This window comes from Lithobates pipiens, unplaced genomic scaffold, assembly GCF_037356315.1.
Source record: "Lithobates pipiens isolate NorthernLeopardFrog02 unplaced genomic scaffold, aLitPip1_a1.2 Scaffold_18, whole genome shotgun sequence".
NCBI classification, from domain to species: domain Eukaryota; kingdom Metazoa; phylum Chordata; class Amphibia; order Anura; family Ranidae; genus Lithobates; species Lithobates pipiens.
The window spans coordinates 413,780,579-413,797,218 of record NW_027507758.1 but is presented as its reverse complement, the minus strand read 5'-3'; positions in this window follow the sequence as shown (position 1 = coordinate 413,797,218).

The window sequence follows — 16,640 nt, the reverse complement described above, 5'->3', positions numbered from 1 at the left end:
TGCCCAGCAATGCGGCCTGACCAGTGCCCAGCAATTCAGCCTTACCAGTGCCCAGCAATGCAGCCTTACCAGGGCCCATCAATACGGCATGACCAGTGCCCATCAATGCAGCCTTACCAGTGTCCATCAATTCAGCCTCACCAGTGCCCAACAATGCAGCCTCACCAGTGCCCAACAATGCAGCCTCACCAGTGCCCAGCAATGCAGCCTGAACAATCCCCAGCAAAGCAGCCTCACCAGTGCCCAGAAATGCAGCTTTATCAGTGCAATTGCCTTACCAGTGCCCTCATCAAAGAGCAGGTTTCCCCATCAGAGTGTCCCTATCAGAGTTCCCCCCCCCCATCAGAGAGCAGGCGTTCCCGTCAGAGTGTCCTCGTCAGAGCGCCCCATCAGAGAGCAGGTGTCCCCATGAGAGCTCCCCCATGAGAGTTCCCCCATGAGAGTGTCCCCATGAGAGTGTCCCCCTTCAGAGTTTTCCCATCAGAGTGCAATGGCCTTACCAGTGCCCTCATCAAAGAGCAGGTTTCCCCATCAGAGTGTCCCTATCAGAGTTCCCCCCCTCATCAGAGAGCAGGTGTCCCTATCAGAGTGTCCTCATCAGAGTGCCCCATCAGAGAGCAGGTGTCCCCATAAGAGTTCCCCAATGAGAGTGTCCCCCTTCAGACTTCTCCCATTAGAGTGTCCCCCATTAGAGTGTTCCCCATCAGAGTGTCCCCATCAGAGTAGTAAAGTGTACCTGCATAAGTTGTCCTTAGAGGCAGGGGGCAGGTGTGGAGCTTGAGAAGGAGTATGCTGCAGGAGACATGAGTTGGGTGGAGGAACTTGGTGAAGAGGGCAGGGAGCACAGGTGATGTCATTGGTTGCTGGGACAATGACAGTTCTAGCAGCCAATGACATTATTGCAGTAGGGATCTAGCGCTGCAGATTGGCGGGCATGGTCCTGTATAGTATAGCAGCCACTGGAGGAGGAGGACCGAGGGCATTGGCATGAATGTCCTCCCCTTTCCTCACACCCACACTGCCAGCTCGCACACTTGAGGCCAGTCCTACAGGACCTGGCTGCTAACAGGAAAAATGTTCCTGCTGTGTAAAAGGTGCAGGAACGTCGTTCCCTCACGTACCTACAGGATTCGAACCCTGGTCCACTCCACTAAGTCCATTTTAGGGCTTTTTCTGCCCACTTTTATTGAAAAGAAAGTAAAAGTTCACATCAGAATAGTTTCCCTCGCAGGGGTTCTCACCATCAATGTGACAAATAAAGAGCACTCCACCTTGTGGCTCTTCTCTGCAGTATCTCTGCTTAGGCCACCTACCTTGGTCCTCCAGACCATCAAACACACAGTACATATGCTATTGCGCTAAACGCTGAACCTTCCTCAGCTCTGATAGTTTCTCCTGCTGCTCCCTGCTACTACATCCTTACAGGCTCGGATTTTCACTGTCCCAGCGTGGACAGTACAGAGCAACATGCTCCTAACAGCTCCCTTGCACAGACTGACCCCTCTGGAGGGTGGGGCCACTAACCTTTAGCCTAGGTTCACATTAATGCGATTTGGCATGCAATTTGAAATGTCAAATCACATGCCAAATCGGCAGCTATTGCCCGCAATGGCACCGTCCAAATCAGTGCGACGCGGACTTTGTGTCACCGCACTGATTCCCAAAAGTAGTTTCTGTACTACTTTGGCTGACTTCAGGTGCGATTTCAATAGACATCTGTGCAGGAACCCAAGCAGATGTTTCTGAAATCACCCCAGAAGTCGGACTGACATGTGGGAATGAAATTGTGCGAGTTCAGCAGAACTCGCACAATTTCAATCCAGCAGCAGTGTGAACCTGGGCTTAGGCCCCTTTCACACTGATTTTTTTTCCTGCATTTCTTTTTCTGCAAGAGAAATGCAAAAAAAAGTTTTAAATCCTATGGGACTTTTCACACCACTGCGCTGTGGGTGCGGTGCGTTTTGAAAAGTCTTGCATATGCGTGTGTCACCTACATATTTCAGGAGGCACCAGGAGCACTGCATGTCATTCTATTCATTAAAAGAGTGGGGCAGGTCTAGCAGCACGTCATCAGGAGGAGGCGCTTGAGGTCAGTAGAGCAGGAAACCTCCTGATGACATCACATAAGAATATGGCTGCACGATGGGATCTCAGCAGGACAATCCTGAATATACTGGGTGGCTGAGAATCTGAACAGTGAACAAGCCATTATCAAGTAATCAGAGAATAAAAACAAATAATTGGGGGGAAAGACATGTCTGAAAGACATTGGGGGTTATGTACTAAAGGAAAATCCACTTTGCACTGAAAGTGCACTTGGAAGTAAAGTCGCAGTAGATCCGAGGTGGACATGCAAGGAAAATGAAAAACAGCATTTTAGCTTGCACATGATTGGAGGATAAAATCAGCAGAGCTTCCACTCATTTCATGACTACCCCTTAGATTTACAGCGATTGCACTTCCAAATGCACTTGCAGTGCAAAGTGGATTTGCCTTTCGTAAATAACCCCCAATGTGTTTGCTTTCACAGTAAATGCAAATGAACCCTGGAATCTCTGACATATGGTATGACCCTAAGATAAATGGGGGTAGCTGGGAAAGGGTTTTTTAATTGATCAAATTAATAAATATTATTTTTTACATTTTGTTCCTTCATGCGGACACTGGATCTGGTCATTGGGGACCTGATCTAGCCCAGTAGCTCTTCAACAACAGATCATTTTTAATAGTGATCTACTGCTGCTGCAGTCATTCAGCAATATATTGCTGAAGCAATGATCTACTTAAACACATTCTCAAGCCCCATACACACTATCAGTTTTTCTGTAGTGCAAGGGCCTGCCTGATTGCATACAAATTAAAACTCCTAAGGTTTGACCTCATATTATATGGTTTTGGTAAATCTGAAGGAAAAACTCAGCAGAAAAACTGATAGTGTGTATGGGGCTTAACAGGATGTACTGTGATGTCCTTTTCAATTCTGATGTAAAAACAGTGCGGAAGCATTATTCCACATTGTGTTTTTACATCGCATACTATCAGCGCTCATATAAGGGAACACTTGGTAGCAGAAGAAAAAGCACAGACGCTGATCAATTCAACGCCTAGGTTTATTCTGGCCTGTGGTTGTTGGTGACAGCCAGTGGTTCCAGTGCTTAAAGCGGAGTTCCACCCATTTAAAAGTCAGCAGCTACAAAAAGTATAGCTGTTGACTTTTAATAATCAGACACTCACCTGTCCCACGGTCCAGCGATGCGGGCGTACGAAGCCTCGCTTCTTTCCTCCTTCTCTCTGCGGTACTGGCATTATAACCGTGGCCGCCGGCTGTGGCTCCACCGCCTGGCATGCACTGAGCATGCACGAGCTGCGCTGCATGCTGTGAATGGCTGGGCTGTGAATGGCCAGGCAATCAAGATTGCAGGGAGGGAGAGATCTCGTTCTGTCGCTGCGGCCTGTAAAAGTTCCCTGCCCCCCCCCCCAAAAAAAATGACAGGCCAAATGTGGCATGTCAGGGGGTCACCAACACTTAAAACGGAAGTTCCATATTTGGGTGGAACTCTGCTTTAAGCCCTCCTGATGACATCTATATGATGAAACATGTAGGGGCGAGGACTTCTGGTGATGTCATATCCGCTGGTTGAAATGCATGCTGGCTCTAGGGTACATGGAGTTGTGGCAGACGTTCCTCTTTTTAGCGTATCTGCAGACAATACCTGGTGCCAGACATGGCACTTTGTTTGTAAGTGCTTATATGCTTTTATTGGATTTTAATAAAAATATAGAGTTACGCTTATGTTGCTTATTTTGCTTAGTTATGTTGTTTCTTCTGGTTTCTCTCCTCCTGAGAGTCTCCTATTGAGATGTGTATCCACTGCAGATGGTTGGCGAAGTTATAACAACCAAAAAAAGCCTGACTGACCTACCCGAGTGTAGGCTCGGAGGGTCTACAGCAGCGAGTGAGTGCATACCCTGGTGGGTGCACATGCGGTGAATGTGTGGAAGCACAGAGCACTTTTGTTGAAGACTGTATGAAGCAAGTCATCATAGCACCAGTCACATTTGGGTTTTTGAATTTGATGGACTTTTTATGTCTTTCATTACAAGGACTAATGTTTTTGCACTTATACTAAGTATTACAGGAATTTTATCATATTGCTTAATTTGTACCATTTTTTTTCACATAGAGAGGGTAAGCGTAGCTTTTTATCTATTTCTTCCCTATTGCTGTATCTTTTATATACTAGTTTCTGTGTGTGTTCACGGCATACGGCTGGCTATGGACTCTATGTTATGCCTGACCATGTTCTGTTTATACATACCGATACTATGGGCTTGTTTGGCACATATATATATATATATATATATATATATATATATATACACAGTTTTTTGCCATTGCATCTATCTCTTTATCATTTATAGATCTTACTATTGGAATACTGGGGACAATTTATCTGACCTACATTCATACAAAGTTCCTATGTTATTCTACCCAGAAACCGTATTACTATATAAGTATTTATTTCCGTGGAATACAGTATTTGATACCTGATTGGTCATATGCACACTCTCTAGCTTATCTCTATATTAGACCTTCTCTTATATATGTAGATGTGTCCCCATGAGAGGGTTTTGTCTCCTGCCCCCTAGTGGTCACTGGACTTGGGCTTTTTCTCTGCTGGACTTTATTAAAATTACTATCTTATTGTTTTTGTTTTATGTATTGAATATTATGATATGCTCATTTGATGTTCTTTTACATGTCTATTAGATCTGCAATCTCTTGAAGCAGCGCAAATGTGCGCGTAACATGTAGAACGAACTTTCTGTGTGACCCCATATTGTGACTCAATCACTCCACGCACTTTATTCCTATTGGACACTGCTATTGCTTATCTCTTATTGCACCGATTTGGATTAGAATATATAATTTGGAGGTGTTATCTGAGTCCTTGGGGTTATATAATATTACAATGTTGTTCTTTTTAATATATGTTTGCAATCATGATTTTAACTTTATCCAATTAAAATTTTAATTTACTTTTACTAATTTTATGCATGTGCCTATAAAGTCCATTTCTCAATTTTTGATTTTCTTTCAAATAATTTTTGGACGTTGGCATATTAACAGCTGTGTATCCACAGTGTCACCCTGTGAGGATACACGTTAAACCTAAAATTCTTTGATAGTGTGGAATCATTGTTCCATATTGTGTTTTTACATTGCATACTATCTGCACGCCTATAAGGAAATATTGGTAGCAGAAGCAAAAGTCCAGGCGCTGATCAATTCACCTCCTAGATTTAGTGCTGGACTGTGGCTGTTGGTGACAGCCAGCGGTTCCAGTGCTAAAGCCCTCTGGAGTCAAATATCGATTTAGAGGTCTAGAGCACAGCGGGCTGCACATGAAATGCAGGCTGGCAGTTGCTGGGCACCATGGGGCTATATGCTATGCCATGAGTTGATGACATCAAATGTAACAAAGTGGTCATCAGATGTTTGACTTCTAAAAACTGAGATAAATGAAGGAGAATGCTATTTTAACCTAATTACAGATGACTAAATGTGGCATGCTGAGATAAAATGACTCATCCTTGCCTCGGTGAGCTCATGGCTGTCTCTGGTCTCTATGGTCATAGTTTTTGGTCACAGCACTGTCACAAAACTGTTTCCAACAGTTTTAGCCCAAGGTAGTTTGTTAATCCTTTTTTGTCAAAGTTATCATTCAGAAAACCCTTCTGCCAAGCAGCAGATGAATAGAACCGTTGTTAAAAGGTTTGCCTAATGCTCTCTTCACATCGCTAGATTTTTGCAATGTTCAGCCAATCAAGCGATCCAATTAGCTGAACATCCCGGAGTGCTTTATAAGAATGAACAATCACTACCCAGTGTATTTTTTAATGGACACATCACTTTTATTTAATCCTTTGCATCTATCCTTTCTCTGCTTTAATTATTAATGCAAACCTCCCCCCCCCCTCCCATAATTCATAACAGCCTAAAACTGTGCAATCATTTTGCTCTTTCTTTTTTCAGCACATTTGCTGGGCTGTGATTAGCTGCACGTTAAGGAAACCATTTGTGTTGTCGGAGAAAAAAAAAATAAAAAAAAATAAAAAAGAAGTTTAACCTCTAGAGAAATGTCCTTTAAAATGTTTTTTGTCTTACGAGTCGACCTTATCTCCTTTTGTATGCCTATAAATAGAATGATGAAAAGCCATTGCCTTCCCTACTGTCACTATTATACAAAGACACTTCATTGCTGCAGATCATGGAGAGATGAGACAGAATTAGCCCAGGTAGCTGAATAAAAGAGATACTAACTCAATTACCTTGGCCTGTGTGTTAATTCCTATTTTAGACGGAAGGGAAATAAGTTCAATGGTTCATTAGTTAAAAAAAATGGCTGCATTCTATCGATCATGAAAATTGCTAATTTTTTTTTTTTTCTCTTTGTATCCAAGGCTAGTCATAAATTGTGAACAGTTTTAGTTTATTGTTGTTCTATACACATGAGGCACACATGTAAACTGCAGTGCAGTCCTTTGCTGACCTCCAACCACCAAGGCCACAGATATAATGGGAGATTGGAGACAGTTGCATCAGTAAGCAGCTCTCAATGCAAAAGGGACTGGAAAATGAGCTGTGGGCACAAAATGTCATTTATGATGACTGATCATTTTCCATCCCGCTTACACACTTGAAAGGCAATTTGCCATTATAATAGATGGAATTTGCCTTACAAATATAACTATGCCTCTTATCCTGAACCTTTATAGACACCGAACCATTCACCATTATTGCAGAGTTGTTTTTGAGTGCAGCTTTAGAAAATGTCGACTTGGAAAGGATGCAAATGCTTCATTGCAACGCCATGCTTTTCCTATATGTTTCCACCTTATGTCTTCCTCATCTAAGCAGTGTCCTTGCTTTAAAACAATTTATTTATGTCCACTGCAGCAGAATTAACATGTATTATTGTTACTTCACTTGCAGCTAAAACTAAGAACACTGAAAACAGAAGCATTTTTTTTTGTTTTGTTTTAAAGCAGAACCCCAGCCAAACAGATCAAAGCTGAACTCCAAGAGAACAGCTAAATATACAGTTGAAGTACATTCTGTATACACTGTATATTGTGCAAATACAGTTTATTAGCCAGTCTTCTGAACCAGGCAGGGCTGCCGTTAAAAATCGTAAAAGAGGAAAATAATGCTGCATGCAACACGTCGGCTGTGCATAATTGTAAAACTGTGCTTGTGGAAAGGAATGCAAATTGGAAAAGCAGCTGGCACAGTATTGTATACACAATTTACAACTGTTGTGACTGACTAAAAAACAATAAACATGACCATATCAATTAACCACTTGAATGTTTTACCCTCTTCCCCAGGCATTTTTTGGCTATTTAGCACTGTGCTACTTTAACCACTTCCCTACTGCTGTATAGTCATATGACGCCTGCAGGAACCCTTCGTTCCCCCCGGGCGGGCGTCATATGACGTCCTGGGATTCCCTGCATTGTGGAGAGCGCATGCGCGCGAGCCGCAAGACTTGGGACCCGATTCACGTGCCCGGTGGCTGCGATGCCCGCCGGGCACCCGCGATTGCTCGTCGCAGAGCAGGGACGTGGATCTGTTTGTGTAAACCCCACAGATCCACGTCCTGTCAGGTGAGAGGAGACCGATCGTGTGTTTCCATTACAGAGGAACACCGATCGGTCTCCTTCCCTTGTGAGTCCCCTCCCCCTACATCTAGGATCACTCCCTAGGACACACAGTTAACCCTTTGATCAACCCCTTCCCTGCCAGTCACATTTATACAGTAATCAATGCATTTTATAGCACTGATCGCTGTATAAATGTCACTGGTCCCAAAATAGTGTCCGATAGGTCCGCCGCAATATCGCAGTCACGATAAAAATCGCAGATCACCGTCATTACTAGTAAAAAAATAAATAATAAAAATGCCATAATTCTATGCCCTATTTTGTAGACGCTATAACTTTTGTGCAATCCAATCAATATATGCTTATTGCAATTTTTTTTTTAACCAAAAATATGTAGAAGAATACATATCGACCTTAATTGAGGAAAAAAAATGTTTTATTTATTATACCAAAAAGTAATAAATATTGTGTTTTTTTTTTTTCAAAATTGTTGCTCTTTTTGTTTATAGCCCAAAAAATAAAAACCGCAGAGGTGATAAAATACCACCAAAAGAAAACTCTATTTGTGGGGAAAAAAATTATCAAAATTAATTTGGGTACAACGTCGCATGACCGCACAATTCTCATTCAAAGTGTGACAGCGCTGAAAGCTGAAAATTGGCATCGGCAGGAAGGGGGTGAAAATGCCCGGTATGGAAGTGGATATGCAACACTGTAAAACACAACATTTAATTTATATGATTTTTTTTCACACAATTAGAGCTTTATTTTCTACTTTCTGTTATAAAACATCCAATAAAATCAAATGTATTCATAAATTAAGGGCAAAATGTATTCTTCTGCATATCACAATTGCTGGCAGTGATGGGGGGGGGGGGGGGATCCTGCAAACACTACATTTCTGGAGACACTAGTATAGTTCGGATTGAGATCAAGATACTGATCTGTACAGACACTATACTATTGATGGCAGTTATACTGTGACAGTGTTAGTGTGTCAGGCGATCTGGTGTTAATTGACACTGGCTGGGAGGGACATTAATTGACACTGACGTTGCTAATAAAGTGATCATTGATAATAATATACAAACAAAGCCTGACAGGCTCCAGGCGCATATTGGAGTGGAATATTTTGATCATCCGTCGCTTTATTTTAGCCCTAACTGTGCATCAATAGAGATTTTTCTTGGTAGATTAGTTCCACCTTTGTGTATCAGTCACGATATTGGTCCAACTTTCATTTACAGCTTGGTGACTTTTGTCTTGAATGTAGGATTCTTCTGATTTAATTCCAGCTACTATTAATCTGAGGTTCAATATTTATGCTAGCAGCTCCCCTGTAGTCCAGTTATATGAGCTCACATTCCTGAGTGGGGATCCTGGAATTCATCTAATATTCTGTTTGCTGGCCAGCATTCAGACCGGTCCAGATACATTATTAAGTAAAAAACTTTTCTGGCACACTTTGTTCATTCATATACCGTAACACTACTGAGAAAGCTCAACGAGCAAAACATGTAGAGTGGTATATTGTGGAATGATCAGTTTTCTGTGCATCACTGTGTGGTGCAATATATTGAATGCACTATTACTGGAAATGTCAATTATTGTTTGTAAATAAAAATACCTATTTTATGTTACATGCTCCTTTTTTCATCCAATTAATTATAATCTATTTAGCACCTTAAAAGTCCCGGGGTTCTGTGGACCCCATTTTCCCCTTTCTTTGTTTGTTCACACTTTAGGGATGTGGGGCTATTTTTGTCTGGGTTTACCTCTGCTCTGTTTTTGATAATAATATACAGTCTACACTATACCAATGACACTGGCTGAGTGACAAGTGTGATCAGGAGGGCCATCAGGGGGTTAACTGTTTGCCCAGCAAGTGTATGCGAGTGTTCAATTCTGAGTGGTAACTAAAAGTAGGGAGAAATCCAGCCAGATCTGTGTGTTGTGTTTAGCAACACACAGATCTTTGTGCTGTGATTGGCCACAGCCGATCTGATTGGCTGTAACCTGCTGAAAAACTAGTGCTATGTCTAATTACAGCACAGGTCAGCAGGAGGCGTGGGCACACATGCCTCCACACCAGGAAGTCTACAGCAATGTCCCTGGTGGTCAGCATAAGGATAATGTGAGTGGCCAGAAAAAATGTAAGTATAAGCTATATATCATGCAATGTAAATCCATACAAAAAAAGTCCACCAAGTCCAAGTGTGAAATGCTGTGATGAACAAAATTCTCAATGGAACTCTTCACCCCCACTCCGCATCACCACAGTGATTAACATGGAGGCTTCCCGGAGAGTCATGATCCCCTACATTAGAGTGGTCAAAATGTGCCTGACGTTATGAAAGGCCACAGCTTGCGTTCACCGTGATCAGTATACATTCTAATCCAATAAGGGATATATGACAAAAAAAAGAGAAAGGAAGAGCCAAAAGCTCCCAATTGTGTGAATCTGCAAATGTACTTTATTAAAAATAGAACACTCACACGTAATACTTAAAGCGTAACTACACTTTTGTTGAGAAAAAAAACATTCCTCTCTGACTGATCTTTATACATTGCAAAGATTATAACTACCTTTGTTGCAGATTCCTACCTTTTGTTATTCTGAAGAAATCCATGTGTGTTTGTCTGTGTTGAGTGAGTCTAATGGGAGTGGTTTCATAATTATCTGTCAGCTGTGCACCTGCAGAGCACTAATGAGGAAATCCGCTGGGCCTGCATCCCTTTAGACATGTTCCTATTGGAAGTATCTCTTCAAAAATGACATTTTTGTTGCAGGGCATGCCTGAAATCTGACTTGCATCTTAGGCCGACCTCTGGAAAATTTGGTGAACCAGTCACACAAGCAGGAAATGATGTTCCTGGGGAGTGATCAGAACACATTCTGTGTACAGAACAACTCCCTGTAGCCATATTGCAATGTATTTATAGAAAATTACAGTGGCTGCAGATTGAAAAGGAAAGGTAATTTTTAATAACATTCACTTACAATATGACTTGTGTCACAATTGTACATGCTGTAATATTTTTTCTTTATTTGCATTTTTTTTTCCCCACGAAAGTGGAGTTACTCATTAAACTTAGTAACAATGCTGTATACAAACTCCACTCCGGGAACACAACGGTGCACTTCCATCACGACGCACCGCTTCTTTGTGTTTCATCACAACTGATGACATTGGAGGGACTGAATCACCATGCATATGCATTGTTATGGGCAGCCAAGGATGGAGCACCCCTGGACATCTGGAACCAGGACTCGCTTTGTGTTGACAATAATTACCCACCTCATCTAGTGGGCAAGAAGATATATAGTTACATAATAGGCAAGGCTGAAAACAGTCAATAGTCCATCCAGTTGAACCTGTGTTTGTGTACGTGTGTCAGTGTCTATAATTATTTCCCATATCCCTGTATGTTGTGTTCTTTAAGATATACATCCAAGAGTCTTTTAAAAATATCCATTCTCCCCGCAGCCACCACCGAATGTGGAAGAGAGTTCCACATTCTTTTTGCCCTAACAGTGAAAAAACCCCCTGCGCAGTTTAAGGTTAAACCGTTTCAAATCTCATTGTGTGGCCCGTGTCCTCATACACTCCCTGAGACTGAATCGTTTCTTTCCTATGTTGGGAATCCCATTGCGGTATTTGTAGATCGATATCATGTCATTTGTAGATCATGATATCTTGTAGATCGATAGCAGCCCATCTATTGGAAGGGGAACACTTACTACCTCTCATGATTAGAAAGGGCTACAATAGAGTCTTACTGCTATACAGTATTGTACCACAAATTAATATATGAAAAATACACAGCATTTCATGCTTAGACTTTGTGGACTTTTTTTGTATGAATTTAGGATACATGATTGTCACTTTGTTTCTGTATAATTTTTTTTGCCCACTGATATTAATTGATGTGGTTGTCACTTTTTATGTTTGCTCATCTTTGGCCACTTACAGCAATTGTTGTAGTTTTGGGTTAGCATTGCACCTTTTACATACAATTACATCAATTGCTGTACGGTGGGAGAGGATTAAAACTTAATCTTAAATACAGATTGCAGGGGTCAAGAATATGTAATGTACATCATGCAGGTGTCAGGTATATGTATTGTACATAGTGCATGGGTCAAGTGTATGCATTTTACATTATGCATGGGTCAGGTGTATGTAAAGTACATAGTTCATGGGTCAGGTGGGTGTAATGTACATCATGCAGGGTTCATGTGAGTGTAAAATACATAGTACATGCGTCAGTTGCATGTAATGTATAAAGTGTATGTGTAGTACAGGGTTACTGCTGTGCTATTATATTGTACATTTACACACACTGCACACACACATATACTATACGCCCACACATACACGCATACTGTACACGCTTAGCCCTCTGGTGACATGGCTTTAGGATGGCTGCTCTTCCAGAGGATGCCAACTCCTTCACTCCACTGCACTTATATCATATCACCAGGGACAGCCCTGTGCACATTGGAGCTATCACTTAAAGAGGGATTCCACCTACAAAAAAAATATTAAAAGACAGCAGCTATAAATACTACAGCTGCTGACTTTTAATAAATGGACACTCACCTGTCCCAGGGTCCAGTGATGCCGGCAGCCGAGGCCGATCGGTCGCTCGGCTCTCGGCTGCTGCCGCCACCATTCTAGGTGAGGGAATCAGGAAGTGAAGCGAATCGGCTTCACTTCCCGGTTCCCTACTGCGCATGCGCGAGTCGCGTAGCGCAATAGGAATTGTCCGCGCTGTCTCTGGGACCTGTGTGTGTCCCAGCAGACAGCGCGGCAGGACAGGAAGAGGCATAGACTCCCACGGGAGTCTATGCCCGGAAGTGGGTGTAAATACCTGTCTTTGACAGGTATCTCCACCCCCCTCCCCCCTGAAAGGTGCCAATTGTGACACTGGAGGGGGGGAGGGTTCCGATCAGTGGAAGTTCCACTTTAGGGTGGAACCCTGCTTTAACTGTCGATATCAAAGCCACCTATTATTACTCTGCCTACTCCCAAAAGGGAAAAAGTACCCTCTCTGCCCCTAGGCCACCCTGATGAGCTAATGGGACCCAGGGGATTTTACTATAATTGCTGGGAGACATGGCCCTTGATAATGCTCTTTGTGTGACTTTTCCTGTGGAAAGTAAAAAGTCCCCTCCTCGCCCCCGGGTGCCCCTGCTGGACCGATGGAGTCTGAGCAGGAGGGCCAAGTATACCCCACTATCAGCAGCCTTAAATACAGTCACACCTGGCAGACAGCATAGTTAGGTCAGCGATCATACTTTTATCTACTGCAGCTTAGACAGCAATATAGCAATATAGCATTGTGGAATTCAGCCCCATTATAAGCCCAGAATCTACATATATGGACATATTTCAATACTTTAACTTGTAAGTAGGCTGTGATATCCCTTTTAGTAAGGTCCCATTCCTGGGTGTAGTTGGTGGGTGGAGTAATGCACCCCTTAAACAGCCAGTATGAATGGAGTCCTAAACAGGAGGATGATGGTAACAGACTAACTGTGATATACATTATGTAAGTCCGTAGCCTGAAAAAGAGAGCCCTTCAGGTGTAGGTCACCAAGAGACTCTCAATGAGGGTACCCATAAGGGGGACTCATGGTGGAAAGGTGGGAGAGATGACTGGACTTTCTGAGTTCATGTTTATTGCACTGATATTTACTATACTGCTGGTCTGATGTGTGGAGAAGCTGCTGTACAGTTGTGGACCTGTTGTTACACAGCAAAAGGAAAAAAAATGTTAAAAGTCTGCTTGTGTTGACATTTCTTTATTCATTAATCTCCCTAGTGGTAATCCCGAGTCTGGCTCGGGCTGGGATTTCAGTACCATAAGCGGTAACCCCGAGCCAGACTCGGGATCTCATCGCTGGATACAGGGAGGACACGGAGAAGTTACTTGCCTTGTCCCCTGGATCCAGCGATGTCCTCCGCGCTGTGTGATGGAGCTGTCCTCCGCTCGATTCACACAGTGCCCGAATGCCGCCGAGCTCCGTTCCCTGTGGTGTTACGGCGCATGGGAGCGGAGATTGGCGCCAAATTCAAAAAAGTGAAAACACACACAGATTACAGTACTGCATAAAAAAATTACACACCCCTTTGTCCCTAGTGGTCTGTGCAGTGCCCTGAATGCACTTTTATATTATAAATACTGTTTTTTTCTGCCTGGAATTTGGAGATTGTCCATAGCAACCCAAAACTGTCCCTTTATGTCAAAAGTGATTTTATACCAACTAGAAAACAGCGATAATAAATTATAATCACTTGCAGAATTGAGCGATAGCGATTTGTGAGGAAATTCATCATCAAACACTAAATCTAATGACAGCGTAAATTCTGCAAATGAGCAAATTTCAGAATGTAGCTCTGAAAGTGGTTGTACACCCTGTAGAACCACTTTTACCTACAGGTAAGCCTATATTAAGGCTTACCTATAGGTGCTTGAAATATCTCCTAAACCTCCATGGTTTAAGAGATATTTACTACGAGCACCGATGTCATCGGTGCATGCGCCCTTTAGAAAGGGCATATCGTGCCATTTCTGATAGGTGTCATACTACGACTGGCAGCTCCCGTGCGCATGCGCGAGAGTGAGATTACGAGACTCCGACCAGTTGCAGAGCCGGAGTTCGTGGCCTCGGAAGGAGGAGGGGGGAAGATGGATGCTGCCTGTTAGTGGGGACAATGGAGATATAGCGGGCTTCGGTGTCGGGTAAAACGAAATGCGATGCATAGTAGCCCATTATGCTTTACCTTTGCAGGGAAATAAAGAGGACGTAAAAACCACCAGGGTTTACTTTCTCTTGAAGTTTTATGTACCACCTTCCTACTACAACCACTCATTTGATAATAAATGAGCATCACCACAGTGGAAGGATTATGCCTGAGTTTCCCTTCTCCTGTATGCCTGCCTGAGAACTTTCAATCTGACTCCAGTGTTCTTATAGACTGACAGCAATGGCTCACAACATCCCACTCTCAGTTGTGTCCATCTGGTGGCCTGGGCACTAGTAATCTTCATCTGCTGGTCTGGGCTTCACATTCACTACATTTCTTGACTTAGGGAAAGGATATTATTATTTTCTCACTTCACACAAATTTATTTAGAATGTACAGTAGAAGGTTAGTCTACTCCGGTGGTCTCCAAACTTTTGAAACAAAGGGCCAGTTTACTGCCCTTCAAACTTTAGGGGGGCTGGACTGTGGCCAGTTGGAGTAAAAAATGCCCTGACATCAGTGAGAGTAAACCATGCCATAGGCTTAGTTGTCAGTGGGAGTAAAAAAATGACATCATTGGTGTCAGTGGGAGAATTACTTCCCCATCTCTTGCATCAGTGGGAGGAACACTACCCCATTGTTGGTGTCAGTGGGAGGAATAGTGCCCCAAGAGCTGGATAAAGGCAAGCAAAGGGCCACATTCAGTTCTCTGGCCACAGTTTGGAGTCCCCTGGTCTACTCCAAACTGTTGTTTTTTTTAGTAGGTGTTGTTACATTAACTCTTTCTTATACCTTAGATCACAGAGTGTTAAAGTGGACCTAAAACAGCTGATATTTAACTCTATTAGAGAAATGTGATGTCTGTAAGCTACCCCACTAGTGCCAACATAACTGCCCAGTCTTCCAGGTTCAGCATCTTCTGCTATCTGGATTGGCCAGCCAAGAATAATGTATTTTTTTGACATGCACATGGAAAGTATATGGATTAATATATGGATACTGTCCAGGGAGCCTGAGATGTCAGCACCCCAGCCAATCTTCGGATTGGCTGTCGGGTACAGCCGTCACCATTGCCGGTAAGGGAACCTGGCTGTGAAGCCTTTGGGCTCCACAGCCGGCTCCCTACTGCGGATGCTTGAAGTGTTCTGCGCTTTCTAATTGGTCTAGCGCCGGAGTAAGATGGAGGGGGCCGAACTTCAGAGAGACTGGGCCGCGACCCCATCTCCCGAGGCACCGGATGGGGGGGGGGGGTGGAGATGGATAAACGGAAGTTCCACTTTTGAGTGGAACTCTGCTTTAAATCATCCAGGCACAGAGACATGCATTGAATGTACATTGAACTGCTCATGCACAGCTCATTCTGAAGAAGTAAAGATCTGCTTTAAGTCTCTACTGTCCTTTGGGGTTTTGACATTTACAGGTGATGGGGTGTAATGCCAACAGGGAGGAGGGGCTTTATCTTGACTCTTAGGCCGCGTACACATGGGCGGACTGTTCGCCCAACTAAGTCTGCTGAACAGTGTTTCAGCGGACAATCCGCTCGTGTGTGGGCTTCAGCGGACTGTTTCAGCGGACAGTCTGACGAACAAAGTCTTACGGAGTTTCCGTAAGACAGTCCGTCCAAACTTGGTTTCAGCGGACAGTCTGCTCGTGTGTAGGCTAGTTCGACAGACTAAGTTTGGCGCATGCTCAGAAAGGATTTACACGGCGAACGTTGCATTGCAGTGTATTGGACGTCGAATTTCTCGTCCCGTCGTACGTGCCGTTCACGTCATCGCGCACGCTTTCAGCGGACTGTCTGCTCATCGTGTGTGGTCAAGTCCGTTCATGCAAATTTTGAACGGACTGTTTGTCGGATTGTCTGACGAACTTAGTTGGGCGAACAGTCCGCCCGTGTGTACGCGGCCTTAGAGAAGTCAAGGTCATGTCTCTATGGGATTAATGAGTGCTTCAAAACAGTAAAGCCCCATACACACTATCAGATTTTCTGCTGATTTTTGTCTTCAGATTTACCAAAACCATGTAGTGCAAGGGCCTGCCTAATTGCATACACATTCAAACTCTTAAGGTTTGCCCTCATATTATATGGTTTTGGTAAATCTGAAGGAAAAAATCTACAGAAAATCTGATAGCGTGTATGGGGCTTAACAAATCCTAGCTCTTTCAATGAAAACCATGTGATGGGAACGCAGGTTGGAACGCATGCTAGTTCCTTGT